The sequence below is a fragment of the Lolium perenne genome, chromosome 5, assembly GCF_019359855.2.
Source record: "Lolium perenne isolate Kyuss_39 chromosome 5, Kyuss_2.0, whole genome shotgun sequence".
Taxonomy (NCBI): domain Eukaryota; kingdom Viridiplantae; phylum Streptophyta; class Magnoliopsida; order Poales; family Poaceae; genus Lolium; species Lolium perenne.
In genome coordinates this window covers 185952632-185968994 of record NC_067248.2, presented here as the reverse complement: position 1 = coordinate 185968994, position 16363 = coordinate 185952632, and the positions used below count along the sequence as shown (strand labels likewise).

Below are 16363 nucleotides of genomic sequence, written 5' to 3'. Positions count from 1 at the left end.
GTAATAACATAGCATACACACTGTCAACAATAGCTATGAAAGGGGGAATAAATCGCATCAATACTATCATAGTAATAGTTAACTTCATAATCTACAAGAGATTACAATCATAACCTACGCCAAGTACTACATGATGCACACACTGTCAACATTACATCATGGAGGAGGAATAGACTACTTTAATAACATCACTAGAGTAGCACATATATTAATAGTGATACAAAGCTCATGATCACATAAAGATCACACCATGGGAGAGAGGGATGAACCACATAGCTACCGGTAGAGCCCTCAGCCTCGGGGGAGAACTACTCCCTCCTCATCATGGGAGACAGTGATGGCGATGAAGATGGCGGTGGTGTCGATGGAGATGACTCCGGGGGCAATTCCCCGTCCTGGCGGCGTGCCGGAACAGAGACTTCTGTCCCCCGAAATGGAGTTTCGCGATGGTGGCGGCGTCCCTGGAGTCTTTCTAGAGTTTCGTCAATTGGTATCGAGTTTTTAGGTCCCGAGGGGTTTTATAGGCGAAGAGGCGGCGGAAGGAGGTGCCTGGGGGGCCCACCCCATAGGGCGGCGCGCCCCCCCTCTAGGCCGCGCGAGCCTATGGTTTGGAGGCCCTGGGCCTCCTCTCCGGCTCCCCTTCGGTGTTCTGGTCCGTCTCGGTGAAATAAGATGTTTGGATTTTGTTTCGTCGAATTCTGAGAATATCAGCCTTTCTGGAACCAAAAACAGCAGAAAACAGGAACTGGCACTTTGGCATCTTGTTAATAGGTTAGTTCCGGAAAATGCATCAAAACAATATAAAGTATGAATAAAACATGTATGTATTGTCATAAAACTAGCATGGAACATAAGAAATTATAGATACGTTTGAGACGTATCACCTAACTATACCTATAGTGGGATGCAGAGGGTGACAATACACCAACTCACATCATCCAAACTAAATGCCTTCCCAAACCACCCAATAGCAGGTGAGAAGCACATCCAGTCAAGCAGACTCTCAGCGCACGCCAACGCCCACGCCACAGGAGTTGCTCCCGCCGTCTTCCTCGACTCCATCTTCAAGAGAGATAAACACATTGACCTTGCAGGACCTGCCATCGATGCCACCATGACGCCAGACAGCTCCACCATCCTGCACCTATACATCATCCTGCATCTGTCGTTGATACCCTGCAGCACCATGCCACTGAGACTCAGCGCCAACAATGTGGTAGATGAACACCACTCCACCGAAAACCGCCAACATCCAGCAGCTGCTCCAAAAACGACGCCCCAAGAGGTAGAAACGACGCAGGGCGCGCCGCCATCGCCCGATCCGGGAGACCCAGACCTAGGGTTTCCCCCGGAGCAGCACAAGTGAGAGACCGCAGACTGCGACGACGATGCCTTCAAGAAGGTAGCGGCGTGACACGTCGCCATCGTCCGCCAACCGAGGTCAGAGCACGGTTTTCACCGGCAGCCGCGCATCCCCAACTCGCCGAGTGTAGTGCCAAGACGGACAAAGATGACGCCTTCGACAAGGTAACGACATCGACCGATGCCGCCATCATCCGCCAAGACCGAGGTCGAGGCTCAGTTTTCACCGGCCGCCATGACACCCCGGACTAGATCACCATTGTCGGAAACCTGTGTGAGATCCCATGATCCCCCACACAAGACAACCAGCCTGGCCGACCACCTCCGACGAAGAAGAAGGCCGCCTCCTCCATCGAACCCGAGGCAGCCACGTGGTGCCCCTTTAGCACTGGTTCGTAACTGAACCGGTGCTAAAGGACGGGGGCGGGGTTTTAGCACCGGATGCTTTGCACCGGTTGAGCAACCGGTGAAAAAAACCCTTATCAACCGGTGCTAATGCCCCGTTTTCCACTAGTGAATCAGGTCGGCTGGTCGTGTATATAAACACGATACGCTGTGTAAGTTGTACCACAAGAGTTGAGAAAACAAAAAAAGAAATAAAGAGAGGGAAATACGAGGGTGTGATACGCACCCTTGGCGATAAATTTTATCATTGCGTGTATTTGTCTAGTTTCATGTAGTAGATCGTAGATGAACCCTAATAGGGAGGGTTTCCGTCCACATGAACTAAGAGACTGATGGAGGTGTGTACAAGGAACACCTCACTACCTCAGTAACAAAGCCACGAATCTAATCATGGCCACGCGGCGGCCCGGGATTCGGCGGTGGAGGACCCTCTGGCCGCCGGTTTCCGTCTGCATGAACAAGGGACGATTGCAGTAGTCTGCGGGCGGTCTTCCCATGCGGCGCCGGTGGGTTCCACAATCCTGGCGGACGACTCGGACCCGATAGGTTTCCATCCGTAGGAACTGCATATGCATATGATGACATGGTAAACAGAGTATCAAATAACCTACATGAAGCTGGGCCTAGCTAATTAGAACTTATTACTGCGCGCCAGTACGTACTATGATCTTAACCAATTACCTTGAATGGCCACCGAGCATGGCAGGGAGCAGAATATGACGATGACGGCCAGGATCGCAACTGTGCGTGGAAGTGTAGAAGAAGAAGCAGATGATAGCTTCATGATCTCCTCTTCTTAAATTTAATGCTTTTCGTAGGTGACAAGAACTCTCTGAAGTATGCAAGACTTGCATGTGCAGGTAATTTGGCTCGCGATAGGAATACATACATGTACATATATATAGAACGTATTAGTTCAGTACTAGCCGAAAGATCAGTCTCGGCGATCAATTAATTCACAAGCCGCAACGACGACTCCAATTGTCAAAGTCGTCGCACATCACTATGCACATGCTCCTAGTTTCACGCTGAAACAATTTCATAGAAAGATCTTTCTGTACTACCACACAATAGAAAAACATAATTTTACAGTGAACAAACAGGTGGTTTTTATAAGACCGGAGGTTCTATCCGCCTCACGTACTGGCGCGCTAGTCCTCTAAGTAAACGCGTATATATTTGTGCATTGGTCGCCTCGTCATTTTGATAGAGTATATTTTTAGGGGCATCTTGGTTGACGCACATCTTAAAAGTGTCTCTGACAATCGAGCGATATGCTTGATGAGCAACTCAAACCTACAAACAATAAAAGTGTCTCTGACAATATGTTTTAAAAATATTCACTTATTGCCTCCAAAATAATTTACAAGGGCATTTTCACTTAGTTTGTAAATATTAACAACTTTATGCATTAGTACAGATCGGGTCTTTTAAGACCCTTCATGGCATATGGAAGGCCTTTTTCATGCATGATGTGGAACACCCAATGACGCCCAATAATTTGAACCGTGTGAGTGGTCCGGGCAGTCCCCCGAGCGGGTACAACGCATACGGAAATGCTTTCTGGATCGTAACATTGTACTTTCCACATGGCCCCTTTCGAAGTAACCCTCAATGTACACGCCGAACATCACAAACGGTTCATGCATCGTCCACTATGTGTAAATATTCCGTGACATTTTCTTCAATGCGCCCGTTTCATTTTCTTCTTCTAATCCCAAACGGTAATAAATCAATAGCCGTGTGTAGAACTTTTCCCGAGTAGCCTCTTTGCCTTCCTCTTGCCTTCCTTGGCCGCGCTCCATAAAGCCATGTGCCGCCACCCTCTTGGCACACACCACCACTATGGTAGACACACACCACTTCGACATGGTTTGCATCAAGAAAACCGCTCGCCACTCTTGCGACTGGTAGTGCTCGCCGATGCAACATCGCCGTGTTGAGCGGGCACCTCTGGTGGCGGAGGAGGGACGAAAAGAATCTTCGGTCACGGAGGAGGAGAAGTACCTCCCGTGGACTGGCCTCGAATGTTGGAGATATGTCCGAGAGGCAATAATAAAGTAGTTATTGTTATATCTTAGTGTTCATAATAAATGTTTACATCCCATGCTGTAATTGTATTAACCGGAAACGTTAATACTTATGTGTTTTGTAAACATAAAAGAATCCCTAGTAAGCCTCTTGTTAAGCTAGATTGTTGATTAATAGATGATCATGGTTTCCTGATCATGAACATTGGATGATGTGATGGACACACACCCATAGTAAACATGGCGTATGATCAAGTCATTAAGTTCATTTTGGTACAAGGTTTAAGATACATAGTAACATAATCCTTCAACCATGAGATCATGTTAATCACCTGCACCGGATGGATACTTTGATGACATCAAACACCACTTCATAATTGGGAGGTTATAAAGGTGGCGTTAAGCATTCGGAAAGTATGGGTTGAAGCGCATGGATAAAGAGTGGGATTTGTCCATCCAAATGACGGCTAGATATACCCTGAGCCCTCCTGGTGGAATGTCATCCAATTAGCTGGTAGCATGTGACTGGGTCACAAGGGATGTCATATCACGGTACGAGTAAAAATTACTTATCGGTAACGAGGTTGAACTAGGTATAGAGATTCGTATGATCGAACCTCGGATAAGTAAAGTATCGCGCGACAAAGGGAATCAGTGATACGTCCAAAACGTATCTACTTTCCCGAACACTTTTGCTATTGTTTTGCCTCTAATTTGTGTATTTTGGATGCAACTAACACGGACTAACGCTATTTTCAGCAGAACTGTTCTGGTGTCTCGTTTTTGTGCAGAAATCCAACTTTCAGGAAAATCCTCGGAATTTATGCAGAAGGTCCTATTTTCCCAGAATATTGGCGGAGCCAGAAGGGCAAGCCAGGTGGGGGCCCCAGGGCCCCACACACTAGGCCGGCGTGGCCCAGGAGGGGCCCGCGCGGCCCTAGTGTGTGGCGGCCTCGGTCAGCCCCCGACGCCCTCCTTCGGACTACTTATTGCGTTCGACCTAAAAATGCACAGAGAGAAGTCGAAGTCGCCAGAAACTCTCCAGAACGCCGCCACATCGCGAAACTCCATCTCGGGAGCCAGAAGTCTCCGTTCTGGCACTCCGCCGGGACGGGGAATTGGAGGAGATCATCGCCATCATCACCACCGACGCCTCTTCATCAACCAGCCATGTTTCCCCCATCCATGTGTGAGTAATTCCCCCGCTGTAGGCCGAAGGGGATGGTAGGGATTGGATGAGATTGGTCATGTAATAGCATAAGATTGTTAGGGCATAGTGCCTAGTGTCCGTAATTGGTACTTTGATGATATTGTTGCAACTTGTTATGCTTAATGCTTGTCACTAGGGCCCGAGTGCCATGATCTCAGATCTGAACATGTTATTGTTTCATTATGATATTCATTGTTTTATGATCTTACCTGCAAGTTGTATACACATGTCGCTGTCCGGAACCAATGGCCCCGAAGTGACAAGAATCGGGACAACCGGAGGGGATGGTAGTGATGTGAGGATCACATGTGTTCACGGAGTGTTAATGCTTTGCTTCGGTACTCTATTAAAAGGAGTACCTTAATATCCAATAGATTCCCTTGAGGCCCGGCTGCCACCGGCTGGTAGGACAAAAGATGTTGTGCAAGTTTCTCATTGCGAGCACGTACGACTATATATGGAACACATGCCTATTGATTGCTTTGTACTTGGACACCGTTTTATTATTATCTGCAAATGCCCTGCTATGATTGTTACATGAGTTTCTCTCATCCATGCAACGCCCGTTATCCGTCCCCGTGCCTACAGTATTTTAATCCTGCTATTTACTATAATTACTACTGCTGTCCGTGTTACTCTGCTGTTGTTATTTCACTACTGCTACTGCTATAAAACTGTTACTACTGATAAACTCTTGCGAGCAAGTCTGTTTCCAGGTGCAGCTGAATTGACAACTCCGCTGTTAAGGCTTTCAAGTATTCTTTGTCTCCCCTTGTGTCGAATCAATAAATTGGGATTTACTTCCCGCGAAGACTGCTGCGATCCCCTATACTTGTGGGTCATCAAGACTGTTTTCCGGTGCCGTTGCCGGGGAGCATAGCTTTATTTGGAAGTTCACTTGGATTGATATTGTTCGCTGCAAATTCTCCATCATGGGTAAAACTCGCGATTCTAAAGTCGCCATATTACCATCCACTACAAGAGAAGGTACAACTCTGAGTACCTCTGCTGCTCTTGATTCACCATCTGTGATAAGTCAACTTGTTTCACCGCCGCAAGCTTCACTTGCTGGTACGTCTGCTGAATCTGAAAACTCTCATAATATTGATAATATTTCTGCTGTGCTTGATGATAGTGGTTCATTGGGATCCTTTCTAGATGCTACAATTGCTAGGTCTAGACAAATTGAAAATGCTGAAACTCCTAATGAAAATGCTACTACACATGTTAATTCACCTGAACTTGATTATTCTAGTGATGATCCTGATGAGGATTATGTGGAGCTTAATGATGATTTTATTAATAGATGCAATGCTACTGCTGATGCAAGAAAAATTAAAAAGTTTCTCACACAATATACTGTTAGACATAAGTTATCTGCTGATCCTAAATTTGCCACATCTCCTATATGCATTAAGGATAAAGATTATGATTTTTCTCTTGATCTATCTCATATAGCTATTGTAGAGAAAACACCCTTTTGTGGTACTGAAAAAGAAAGTGCTGTAGAACACATGATTGAACTTTCTTCTATGAGTAGCTTGTTTTCTGATGATGTCAAGATGCGTACTTACTTTGTCGCTAAAATTTTTCCTTTCTCATTAAAGGATGATGCTAAAACTTGGTATAATAATTTGCCTCCTGGTTCTATTAAAAGTCCAACTGAGCTGCGTGATGTTTTCTTTCGAAAGTACTTTCCTGCTAGTGGTCAACATATTGCTTTACAGAAAATTTATAGGTTTGACCAGGGAGATGAAGAGAAATTGCCTGAGGCATGGGCAAAATTTTGTTCTCTTATGAGAGCTCGACCTGGACATGATTTAGAAAAGAATGATCTACTTGATATATTTTATAGTGTACTAACCATTGAGTCTAGAGCATATTTGGATAGTTGTGCTGGTTGTGTTTTCAGGAAAAGAACTCCTGCATTTAAGTCAAGAATTATTGGCTAAAATAAGCCGGAATCATGATGATTGGAATACACCTGAACCAACTCCAATGCCAATATTGAAGAAGAGGGGTTTAATTGAATTGAATGATGAAGATATGAGGGAAGCTAAGAAGTCTCTCAAGGAGAAAGGTATTAAATCCGAAGATGTGAAGAATCTACCACAGTACCACATATAGAAGATATATGTGAGATAATTCCCCCTTCATCCATGATTGAGGTAAACTCCCTTCAACGCTTTACTAGGGAAGATATTCCGTATTCAAAACCTCCTGCTCAATGCTTAGATGAGTTTGATAATTATATTGTTAAGCAAAAAAAATTTAATATGAGAGTAGAGAATCATATAATGGAAAATTCTCAAGCTATTAGCAATTTGCATGATATTGTGGAGAGAACCTCCAATGATGTTAAGATGCTTGTTAAACATTTTCAAATGGTTCAAACTCAAATTGATCAACTCACTAAAGTGCAAAATGACTTGTTAAAAAATAATTCTAAAGAGAAACATGCTTATGAAGTAACAACTAGAGGCGGTGTCTCTACCCAGGATCCTCTATATCCTGAAGGGCATCCCAAAAGAATTGAACAAGATTCTCAACGAATTGAACCTAGTGCTCCTTCTAAGAAGAAAAAGAAGAAGAAATATAAAAATGTTGTAGAATCCTCTGAACCTGTTAATGATCCTAATAGTATTTCTATTTCCGATGCTGAAACTGAAAGTGGTAATGAACATGATAATGGTAATGATAATGATAAGAATGATGCTTCTGATAAAGAAGAGGTTGAAGATGAACCTGAAAAGCATGCTAAAAATCAAAAGTATACTAAAGAAGATTTTATTGCTAAGAAACATGGTAATGAAAGAGAACCTTGGGTGCAAAAGCAAATGCCTTTTCCTGCTAAGAAACTAAAATCAAAGGAAGAAGAACACTATAATAAATTTTGTGATTGGATGAAACCTTTATTCTTGCAAATCCCTTTGACTGATGCTATTAAATTGCCTCCTTATTCAAAGTATATGAAAGATATTGTTACTAACAAAAGGAAAATCCCCAATGAGGAGATTTCCACTATGCTTGCTAATTACTCTTTCAATGGCAAAGTTCCAAAGAAGTTGGGTGACCCAGGTATACCTACTATTCCTTGTTCTATTAAGAATAATTATGTTAAAACTGCTCTATGTGACTTGGGAGCCGGTGTTAGTGTTATGCCTTTTTCTCTTTATAAGAGACTTTACTTAGATAAGTTGATACCTACTGATATATCTTTGCAAATGGCTGATAAATCTACTGCTATTCCTGTTGGTATATGTGAGGATGTTCCTGTTCAAGTTACTAATAACTGCTTGATATTAACTGATTTTGTTGTGTTGGAAATGCCTGAAGATGATAATATGTCTATTATTCTTGGGAGACCTTTTCTTAACACTGCAGGGGCTGTTATTGATTGCAATAAAGGAAAGGTTACTTTCAATGTTGATGATAAGGAGCATACCGTCTATTTCCCCAAGAGGATTGATAAAGTATGTGGAGTCAATACTATTTCTAATGTGAGAACTATCAAAATTGGAACTATCGATTGTCCTATATATGAGCCTAAAGAAGGCTATCAAAATCTTATGATTGGATCCATATCAATACAATTCAAGGTAACATGATTGATTTGAGGTTTATTTCTTCATATGCTATGTAAAATTTATTTGGTGGCAAGACTTGATCAACCTTGTTAACAAATACCTTTTATATGCATAGAGGAGGTAAACAACATCTCTTTCTTCCTCCACTTGTTCTACTTGCTGTAGCACTTTTGATTTGCAAAGTTCCTTAGCTAGTTAGAGATTTCAAAAAATTTCCTGGCCAGTAATAATAAATTTAATACCCAGAAATGTGCATTTTTCAAAGTTTTCAAAAATTCACAAAAATTATACCGTTGGTCCTATTTTTCAAAAATGCACCTGGGAGCACCTGGGGATGACCAGTGGGGCACCCCAGGGTGGCACCCCACAGGCCGGCGCGGCCAGCAAGGGGGGCGCGCCACCCTGGCGTGTGGGTCCCCCTTTGCCCCACTTTAGCATCTCTTCCTCCCAGACTCTTCTCTCTCCCGAAAAAATCGACACCAGCTTTCTCTCACTCGCGTTTTTGCTCAAGAGCTCAGAATTTCTCGATCTCTTTGCTCAGCCCAGATTTTTGTCTGAAATTTGGCACATTTGCTCTCCGGTATGTGACTCCTCCGATTATCCAAGTAGAATTTTGTTTGGTTGAGTATATCTTGAATATTTTGCTGCAGTAGGTAACATGTTTAGTGAGCTTGCATGCTTGTTCTAAGTTGTATAAACTAGTTTTGATGCATGATTAGTACCCTAGCAAGTTCCTATAATAGTTCCCCTTGATTATATGTCACCAAATCAAATTTTATATCGTTTATTGAAAAATTTCAGAAAATGGAGTGGAATAGATATCAACTAAACCAACAAGAATTGGAGGTGCAACAAGTCATGAGAGTGAACCGCGAAGAGGGAGTATACCCCTCTTACTACCTGTGCACAGATTTCATGAGAAGTGCATGAATATTGGAAGATGTTCAGAATCTAATTTCTTGTGCAGGGTTGAATGATTTTGTTGATGGAGAACCATGCCAATATGCAAAATTGACTATGTCTGTTGTGCAGGATTTTAAGTTCAATTGGTCGCAAACTAACCCCATGGTTCAGTATAAGATTTATAATAAAACTGTCAACTTGCCATTTAATGATTTTTGTACAGCAATTAGAGTACCGCAATGGGGATCATGCGAGAAGATAAGGGGATCGCCGCGAGAGCTCTTAATCCTCTTCGAGATGATTTGTCATGGAAGGAGTTTCTCAGAGGATGGTGGTAAAATCACTAGCATTCAACTCCCAGCTATCCGCTACTTTGCTTATTTCATTACTAAATGCGTTCTTGCTAGAAAGAATGGGTAGTAAACTATCTATCCAGGATTTAGCTTTTCTAGCTGCTGCACTGCAAGGTAGTAAGACTTATAATTTGGGGGCATTGATAGCTTATAGACTTGCTACCAACCGTGAGAAGGGTGGAATTTGTGGAGGTCTCATCGCTTCTCGTTTATTAGCTTTGCATAGAGTAGAACCTCACCATCTTGATATTCAACTTTCCATAGAAAAACTTGACATAGTCTCCATGATTAAACATGAATTTGTTTCTGATTCATCTAATTTGGGTAACCTGTTTTATAAGATGACATTTTACAAGAAGTCTTGGAGAACAACTAAGAAAACTGAAAAACTAGTAAGATTGCCTGCGCCTGTTCTATTTAACCTTGATTCCAGGGAGGATTGGTCAGTCACAGAAGGTGCACTGAATGCACACATAGAGGGAGGAGGCCATCATGCAAGAGACGACACGGAGGCCGAGGAACACCTCGACTCATCATCCGATGCAGCAAGTTCCTCGCATCAACATTTTGGGCATGTGGAGCCTCCACGCTTTTCTTCTGCACAGGGACCCTACTATGACTACGCCATGCATTATCCACCGGCGAGGGACAGCGACCCTCGCTGGGGTTGAACTCCACTTAGGCCAAAAGCCTAAGCTTGGGGGGAGGTATACCGGCATCACTCATTCTTTGCATATTATGGTTGCTGGATACTTGTATATACTTGTTTAGTTTGCTTGAGTGGTTTTCTAATGAGAGGGAGATGATATTTGGGGAAGTGCTGCCTGAAAACAGATTCTGGACTGTTACCGAAAAAATTCTCAAAAATAGCCAGAACAGTATTTTGCGAAGCCAATTTTTGTGCATGTTCCCCAGGTTGTTATCTAACTTTAATTAGTTGAACACTTTTCGATTTGAGCAGTGGAAGAATTTCTTAAAAATCGAGTACTGTACTGCTGTCAAGTTTGACGAATTTCTGCTGCTTTGTGTTTATGTGAGTTTTCTAGTTTCCATTTTTCTTGTTTCGCTTTGTTTCTTTCCTAAAACACAAAAAGACCAAAAATATTTCTGTTATTTCTCTTCATCATTTGTTTGTTTTGGTTTCTTGCATTTATCTTGCTTTATTTGCTATCATTGGCTTGCTATAAGAAAATCCAAAAAGATTTTGCTTTGTTTGCTTGTTTCCTTTTGTTCTTGTTCTCAAATTCGAAAATACCAAAAATATTTACTGTTCTTCTTTGGTTTGTAAAGTTCATCTTGAGTTCAACGGTCTTCGGTGGCTGGAGCGTGGTTTTCATTTCATATTATCCAAGCTACACAAGTGAAAGGCAATAATGACGATCTACGACAATTGGATTGTGGTGAGAGGCTGGTACGAACTCTATTTGTTTTCATTTTTGTACATAAACTCATCCATGTGAGCATGCTTAGTTGGTTCATGTGAGGTATATGTCATTTGAGAAAGTCTAGTAGTTCATGATCTCTCATGTTTAGCTCCAATTTATTAATATGAGTAGCATGTCATGGATGTTTGCTTGCATTGTTTTATTCATAAGTAGGTATGGTATTGTGGTATCCTCCTCTGAATAATTCATTTATATCGACTTGGCACATGCTCACGCATGCATATTACTGAACAAAAGTCAATTAAGCCTCGATGATTTACATTGCTTCAGAGTTCTTGTATCACTTTTATGCCTCCGTTAATTTATTTTGCCGCAAGCATGATTATGATAGTTACTGCTCTCTTGATTTGTCGCTCCCCAGTCTATTGCTAGCCTTCACTTGTACTGAGCGGGAACGCTGCTCGTGCGTCCAAACACCTGAAAACCAAGTTGTTCCAAAGTGTCCACCATAAATACCTATGCATGGCATTTCAAACCATTCAAAGTAAATTCTCATGCGCTACCTTTAAAACCTTCAAATGCTTCTTAATTTGTGTTAATGTTTCATAGCTCATGAGGAAGTATGTGGTGTTTAACTTTCAACCTTGTCATTTACTCTTGACGTACTTTCATTATGGACTAGTGGCACATCCGCTTATCCAATAATTTTGCAAAAAGAGCTGGCAATGGGATTCCCAGTCCCAAATTAATTAACCTAAATAGACACTCCTCCATGGTATGTGATTGTTGGACGGCACCCGAAGGATTCGGTTAGCCATGGCTTGTGTAAGAAAAGGTTAGGGGGAGTGTCATCATAATAAAACTAAAATAAAAAGGCACTCCTTCATGGTATGAGATTGTTGGCAGGCACCCGAGGATTCGGTTAGCCATGGTTTGTGAAAGAAAGGTTGGAAGGAGTGCCGCATAAACATAAAAATAATTCATGGGAGCCGCTCTTGGAAGTCCGGTTGGCGAGGTAGTTGGTGTACCCATTACCATTCGTTGACAACAACAAACACCTCTCAAAATAATTTTACTCCTGTTTTAGAAATGAAAAGCTCTAGCGCATGTTAATCCCTGCTTCCCTCTGCGAAGGGTCAATCTTTTACTTTTATGTTGTGTCTCCATTCTTTCTTTGAGCACTATCTTCAGAGCACAACTGTCATTCTTAGTATAATATGCTTGTCTCAAAATATGATTGATTGTGGTATAACTTTGATGCTTTTATCTTTGACAATCACTACTTCTAGTCTTTCTATGAACTTCAGAGGTGCATGAGCATTTATGTTTTGCTGATCAAATATGGGCAAGCGAGATACCACTTTATCATACTCTCTTATGAACATTGCAATCCTGCTTATATACATGATTCATGATGCTTATTATTAATTGTTGGTACCTCTCCATGATTGACATAGCTGTTAGATGATCTTATTTGCATGTATCTCATTATGAACTGCCTAAGTGTTAGCCATATTATGAGAATATATACATCATATGAACAAATATGTTCGTGAAAGTTCTTTTATCGCTCAGTTGTTAACTGAATTGCTTGAGGACAAGCAATAAGCTAAGCTTGGGGGGAGTTGATACGTCCAAAACGTATCTACTTTCCCGAACACTTTTGCTATTGTTTTGCCTCTAATTTGTGTATTTTGGATGCAACTAACACGGACTAACGCTGTTTTCAGCAGAACTGTTCTGGTGTCTCGTTTTTGTGCAGAAATCCAACTTTCAGGAAAATCCTTGGAATTTATGCAGAAGGTCCTATTTTCCCAGAATATTGGCGAAGCCAGAAGGGCAAGCCAGGTGGGGGCCCGAGGGCCCCACACACTAGGCCGGCGTGGCCCAGGAGGGGCCCGCGCGGCCCTAGTGTGTGGCGGCCTCGGTCAGCCCCCGACGCCCTCCTTCGGACTACTTATTGCGTTCGACCTAAAAACGCACAGAGAGAAGTCGAAGTCGCCAGAAACTCTCCAGAACGCCGCCACATCGCGAAACTCCGTCTCGGGAGCCAGAAGTCTCCGTTCTGGCACTCCGCCGGGACGGGGAATTGGAGGAGATCATCGCCATCATCACCACCGACGCCTCTTCATCAACCAGCCATGTTTCCCCCATCCATGTGTGAGTAATTCCCCCGCTGTAGGCCGAAGGGGATGGTAGGGATTGGATGAGATTGGTCATGTAATAGCATAAGATTGTTAGGGCATAGTGCCTAGTGTCCGTAATTGGTACTTTGATGATATTGTTGCAACTTGTTATGCTTAATGCTTGTCACTAGGGCCCGAGTGCCATGATCTCAGATCTGAACATGTTATTGTTTCATTATGATATTCATTGTTTTATGATCTTACCTGCAAGTTGTATACACATGTCGCTGTCCGGAACCAATGGCCCCGAAGTGACAAGAATCGGGACAACCGGAGGGGATGGTAATGATGTGAGGATCACATGCGTTCACGGAGTGTTAATGCTTTGCTCCGGTACTCTATTAAAAGGAGTACCTTAATATCCAATAGATTCCCTTGAGGCCCGGCTGCCACCGGCTGGTAGGACAAAAGATGTTGTGCAAGTTTCTCATTGCGGGCACGTACGACTATATATGGAACACATGCCTATTGATTGCTTTGTACTTGGACACCGTTTTATTATTATCTGCAAATGCCCTGCTATGATTGTTACATGAGTTTCTCTCATCCATGGAACGCCCGTTATCCGTCCCCGTGCCTACAGTATTTTAATCCTGCTGTTTACTATAATTACTACTGCTGTCCGTGTTACTCTGCTGCTGTTATTTCACTATCAAGCTATCGCTATAAAATCGCATTACTCGATAAACTCTTGCGAGCAAGTCTGTTTCCAGGTGCAGCTGAATTGACAACTCCGCTGTTAAGGCTTTCAAGTATTCTTTGTCTTCCCTTGTGTCGAATCAATAAATTGGGATTTACTTCCCGCGAAGACTGCTGCGATCCCCTATACTTGTGGGTCATCAATCAGTATCGTATGTTAATGGTTCTTTCGATCATGAAGTCATCGTTGAATATGTAGGAGCCATTATGGATCTCCAGGTCCGGCTATTGGTTATTGATTGGAGAGGTATCTCGATCATTTCTGCGAAGTTCACGAACCGTAGGGTGACACACTTAAGGTTTGATGTTGTTTAAGTAGATATGAAATATGGTATGGAGCTCGAATATTATTCGGAGTCTCGGATGAGATCCAGGACATCACGAGGAGGTTCGGAATTGTCCAGTGAATAACATTCATAAAAAGGAAGTCATTTTCGGGGGTTCGGAAAAAGTTTGGTGTTTTGACCGGAGCTTCTAAAGGTTGTAGAAAGATCAAGAGGGTTCAAAATATTATGGAAGGTTTCAGAAGTGTCCAGGACGACCCAGGTTGTCTAAGGAAGTCCGGAGGGTTCCATAATAGGTGTATCCATGTTTTCCTTAAGGGTAAGGAGTTTCCCCTAAGACAAATTCGGATTTGGCAAAAGAGTGCCCAATCCTGACTTCCTGATGTATGCCAGAGGGCTACACTCTTGACCTACTGCAGAGCCCACCGTATTATTGCATGTATGTTCACAAGCTGAGAATTTCGAGAGAGGATGACTACTGCGAAGCCTATGTGCATCTGTATAACCCGACGAGCGGGCCCTACATCACAAGATTTCGAAGGGGATTATGTGACTTTGTCTTTCATGACTTTGGTTCATTACCAGCCGGGTTCCACACCTGGTGCGACCCACATTTTCAGTGATTCAAGGTCAGGGAAATGTTAGATAGGTAGAGTCAAAGAATATTTTCCCCAAGATTTGGGCTCACTGAGATTGGACTCTGCCTATATATTATATTGCACTGCTACATCCAAAACTATAGGTGACATTGCTCACCGGCGCCGGCATAGATCAGCACCACAGCTGTAGCTTGCACCGAGTGGAGAAGACAAGGTCAGCTAGATGGCAAGTCCTCGCCGGACCTGCCAGCCGTCGACAGCACAACAACTCCGGCTACTCAAAGGTACATATACTACTACTCGTGTAACCGCCGTCGAGCCAAAGAACTAGCTAGATTACAACGTTTGCCACCGTTTTATCTTGCGATAGCTTACTCCATACGAACTAGTAAATCATGATGGCATTGAACTTTTGGTATGCAAGATTCAAAATAAAGTCGATGGTTATATTTTGAAAAAAAGTCGATGGTTACAATAGCTAAGAAAATAGATATTACTATGGTGTACGCACTACTATGAGTAGACGAAATGGGTTTAAGCTTGGAGTCGTCTCATTTTTACTTCTGTGTATATACTGGGTCGTATGAGCAGATGTATTAAACTATGTACTACTACGTAGAAATTTTTACTGTTTTTTCACTCCCCAACGCCCTCAGCCCTAAAGGTGCACAGGAGAAATATTAAGTATTGTGTATTGTACATGAATTTGGTATTATGAACGCTCATACTTTACAATTTTTAATACACTTCGTTAAACATCATCTGCACAAGATTTATTAAGGAAGAAGCGTAGGCGATGCAATGTTGTTGATTGGCCGAACAAGATTGACGCATCTTTGGACGAGTGAATTATTAGACTTCAGTGATAGTGCACGAAAAATCCGCAGCCCGTGTCTGGGGGAATAATCGCGTGAGAGCTCTCAGGTGATAACCGTCTCCGAGCTCTCTTATTTGATGTTCTCTCCGGCGTGTTGGATGAGTAAACTGTAGGTGAAGTTGTAGAATCATATTTTGCTACCAATATATTCTTCACCTATCCTCCGGACCGGCCGGAGACTTGTTGTATTATCGAATGTGTATAATATCCGTGGTGTGCATTATGAGTTAATGAAATTATTTTTTACTAATATTTTTTTGTCAAACATTTCTTTATGTATGTAATAATTATTTCTTCCCTCAGTCTTAAAAAAAGGTTGTTTACCGGATGAACTTGAAAACGTGGATCTCACACGCCTCATGGTACGCATGTTCCGGAGATGACTGTGCATGGTCTATCAGAGAGGCTCTGCCGTACTCCCTCTGTCCACAAATAAGTTACATGCGGATATTCCAAGATAAATTATGAAGTTGAGTAAAAATG

The 16363-nt window shown here is 42.6% G+C and overlaps 1 long non-coding RNA gene across 1 annotated transcript; it reads right to left on the bottom strand.

The window, feature by feature from the left end:
* Positions 1-1938: 1938 nt before the first annotated feature.
* LOC127298101 (uncharacterized) lies at positions 1939-2819 on the bottom strand. The gene is made up of 2 exons (XR_007849604.1): positions 2449-2819; positions 1939-2330 (listed from the first exon to the last, which is right to left on the bottom strand). It is a non-coding gene; the product is annotated as an uncharacterized lncRNA (long non-coding RNA).
* Between the last annotated feature and the right edge of the window lie 13544 nt (positions 2820-16363).